The sequence below is a fragment of the Arachis duranensis genome, chromosome 1 (genome assembly GCF_000817695.3).
Source record: "Arachis duranensis cultivar V14167 chromosome 1, aradu.V14167.gnm2.J7QH, whole genome shotgun sequence".
NCBI classification, from domain to species: domain Eukaryota; kingdom Viridiplantae; phylum Streptophyta; class Magnoliopsida; order Fabales; family Fabaceae; genus Arachis; species Arachis duranensis.
This window is the reverse complement of record NC_029772.3, coordinates 78,769,291-78,772,909: the sequence shown is the minus strand read 5'-3', so window position 1 is coordinate 78,772,909 and position 3,619 is coordinate 78,769,291. Positions and strand designations below refer to the sequence as shown.

Genomic DNA, 3,619 nt, shown 5'->3' with positions numbered 1-3,619 from the left:
AAGGATTCTTCATTCACTTGAATGATCAATTCTCCTCTATCAACATCAATCACAGCCTTTGCTGTGGCTAGGAAGGGTCTGCCAAGGATGATGGATTCATCCATGCACTTCCCAGTCTCTAGGACTATGAAATCAGCAGGGATGTAATGGTCTTCAACCTTTACCAGAACATCCTCCATAAGTCCATAAGCTTGTTTTCTTGAATTGTCTGCCATCTCTAGTGAGATTTTTGCAGCTTGCACCTCAAAGATCCCTAGCTTCTCCATTACAGAGAGAGGCATGAGGTTTACACTTGACCCTAAGTCACACAAGGCCTTCTTGAAGGTCATGGTGCCTATGGTACAAGGTATTGAGAACTTCCTAGGATCCTGTCTCGTTTGAGGTAATTTCTGCCTAGACAAGTCATCCAGTTCTTTGGTGAGCAAAGGGGATTCATCTTCCCAAGTCTCATTTCCAAATAACTTGTCATTTAGCTTCATGATTGCTCCAAGGTATTTAGCAACTTGCTCTTCAGTGACATACTCATCCTCTTCAGAGGAAGAATACTCATTAGAGCTCATGAATGGCAGAAGTAAGTCCAATGGAACCTCTATGGTCTCATTTTGAGGCTCAGATTCCCATGGTTCCTCTTTGGGGAACTCATTGGAGGCCAGTGGACGTCCATTGAGGTCTTCCTCAGTGGCGTTCACTGCCTCTCCCTCCTCTCCAAATTCGGCCATGTTGATGGCCATGCACTCTCCTTTTGGATTTTCTTCTGTATTGCTTGGGAGAGTACTAGGAGGGAGTTCAGTAATTTTCTTGCTCAGTTGACCCACTTGTCCCTCCAAATTTCTAATGGAGGACCTTGTTTCAGTCATGAAACTTTGAGTGGTTTTGAGTAGATCAGAGACCATGGTTGCTAAGTCAGAGTGGTTCTGCTTAGAACTTTCTGTCTGTTGCTGAGAAGATGATGGAAAAGGCTTGCCATTGCTAAACCTGTATCTTCCACCATTATTGTTGTTGAAACCTTGTTGAGGTCTCTGTTGATCCTTCCATGAGAGATTTGGATGATTTCTCCATGAAGGATTATAGGTGTTTCCATAGGGTTCTCCCATGTAATTCACCTCTTCCATTGAAGGGTTCTCAGGATCATAAACTTCTTCTTCAGATGAAGCTTCCTTAGTACTGCTTGGTGCATTTTGCAATCCAGACAGACTTTGAGAAATCATATTGACCTGTTGAGTCAATATTTTGTTCTGAGCCAATATGGCATTCAGAGTGTCAATCTCAAGAACTCCTTTCTTCTGACTAGTCCCATTGTTCACAGGATTCCTTTCAAAAGTGTACATGAATTGGTTATTTGCAACCATTTAAATGAGTTCTTGAGCTTCTGCAGGCATCTTCTTCAGATGAAGAGATCCTCCAACAAAGCTATCCAAAGACATCTTGGGCAGTTTAGACAGACCATCATAGAAAATACCTATGATGCTCCATTTAGAAAGCATATCAGAGGGACACTTTCTGATTAATTGTTTGTATCTTTCCCAAGCTTCATAGAGGGATTCTCCTTCCTTCTGTCTGAAGGTTTGGACTTCCACTCTAAGCTTACTCAATTTTTGAGGTGAAAAGAACTTTGCCAAGAAGGCATTGACTAGCTTTTCCCAAGAGTTCAGGCTTTCTTTAGGTTGTGAGTCCAACCATGTCCTAGCTCTGTCTCTTACAGCAAAAGGGAATAGCATAAGTCTGTAGACCTCAGGGTCAACCCCATTAGTCTTGACAGTGTCACAGATTTGCAAGAATTCAGCTAAAAACTGATGAGGATCTTCCAATGGAAGTCCATGGAACTTGCAATTCTGTTGCATTAGAGAAACTAATTGAGGCTTAAGCTCAAAGTTGTTTGCTCCAATGGCAGGGATAGAGATGCTTCTCCCATAGAAATCGGGAGTAGGTGTAGTAAAGTCACCCAGCACCTTCCTTGCATTGCTGGCATTGTTGTTGTTTTCGGCTGCCATGTGTTCTTCTTCTTTGAAGATTTCTGTTAGGTCCTCTACAGAGAATTGTGCCTTAGCTTCTCTTAATTTTCGCTTCAAGGTCCTTTCAGGTTCAGGATCAGCCTCAACAAGAATGCTTTTGTCTTTGCTCTTGCTCATAAGAAAGAGAAGAGAACAAGAAAATGTGGAATCCTCTATGTTACAGTATAGAGATTCCTTGAGGTGTCAGAGGAAAGGAAAAATAGAAGGCAGAGGTAGAAAATTCGAACTTATCAATAGAGATGGAGTTCGAATTGTGCATTAAGGAATAGTGTTAGTCCATAAATAGAAGGATGTGAGAAGAAGGGAAGTAGTATTCGAAAATTAAGTAAAGAATTTTGAAAATACTTTGAAAAACACTAATTGATTTTCGAAAATAAAAGTGGGAAAGAAATCAAGTGATTTTTCAAAAAGAATTTGAAATTAGAAATCAAAAAGATTTGATTGAAAGCTATTCTGAAAAAGATGTGGTTCAGAAGATATGATTAGTTTAAAAAGATGTGATTGAGAAGATATGTTTTGAAAAATATTTTTAAAAAAAGATTTGATTTTTAAAAATTAATGACTGACTAACAAGAAAAGATATGATTCAAACATTAAACCTTTCTCAACAGAAAAGGCAACATACTTGAAATGTTGAATCAATCATTAATTGATAGCAAGTATCTTTGAAAAGGGAAAGAAATTGATTTTGAAAAAGATTTGATTGAAAAAATTTGATTTGAAAAAGATTTAAATTTGAAAAACTTTGAAAACTTGAAAAAATTGATTTGAAAACAAAATCTTCCCTCTTGTGCCATCCTGGCGTTAAACGCCCAGAATGGTATCCATTCTGGCGTTTAACGCCCAAAATGCTACCCTTTTGGGCGTTAAACGCCTAGCCAGGCACCCTGGCTGGCATTTAAATGCCAGTCTGTCCTTCTTCACTGGGCGTTTTGAACGCCCAGCTTTTTCTGTGTAATTCCTCTGCTGCATGTTCTGAATCTTCAGTTCCCTGTACTATTGCCTTGAAAATTGAACCAAGATCAAATAAACAATGCATGCAAGACACCAAACTTAAAATAAGACACTAGACTCAAACAAGAAACATAAAATATTTTTGGTTTTTTTTTTTTGATTTTGTAAATTTTTTTGTGTTTTTCGAAAATTAAGTGGAAAAGAAAATAAAGGTATCAAAATTCTTAATGAGAATCCCAGGAATCATGCAATGTTAGTCTAAAGCTTCAGTCTAAAGGAATTAGACATGGTTAGCCAAGCTTCAGCAGAACATTGCATTCAAGAGCTAAATTGATGAAGATCAATCAGCTTTGGTGATGATAAGAACATCACCTTGAAACACTAGAATTCATTCTTAAGAACTCTGAAGAAAAATACCTAATCTAAGCAACAAGATGAACCGTCAGTTGCCCAAACTCAACAATCCCCGGCAACGGCGCCAAAAATTTGGTGCACGAAATTGTGATCACTACAACTTCGCACAACTAACCAGCAAGTGTACTGGGTCGTCCAAGTAATAAACCTTACGCGAGTAAGGGTCGATCCCACAGAGATTGTTGGTATGAAGCAAGCTATGGTCACCTTGTAAATCTTAGTCAGGCAAACTCAAATGG

The 3,619-nt window shown here is 38.8% G+C and overlaps 1 non-coding gene across 1 annotated transcript; it reads left to right on the top strand.

The window, feature by feature from the left end:
* The first annotated feature begins 1,478 nt into the window (after window positions 1-1,478).
* Window positions 1,479-1,586, top strand: LOC127743176 (small nucleolar RNA R71). Its single transcript, XR_008004527.1, has one exon. It is a non-coding gene; the product is annotated as a small nucleolar RNA R71 (small nucleolar RNA).
* Window positions 1,587-3,619: the final 2,033 nt, after the last annotated feature.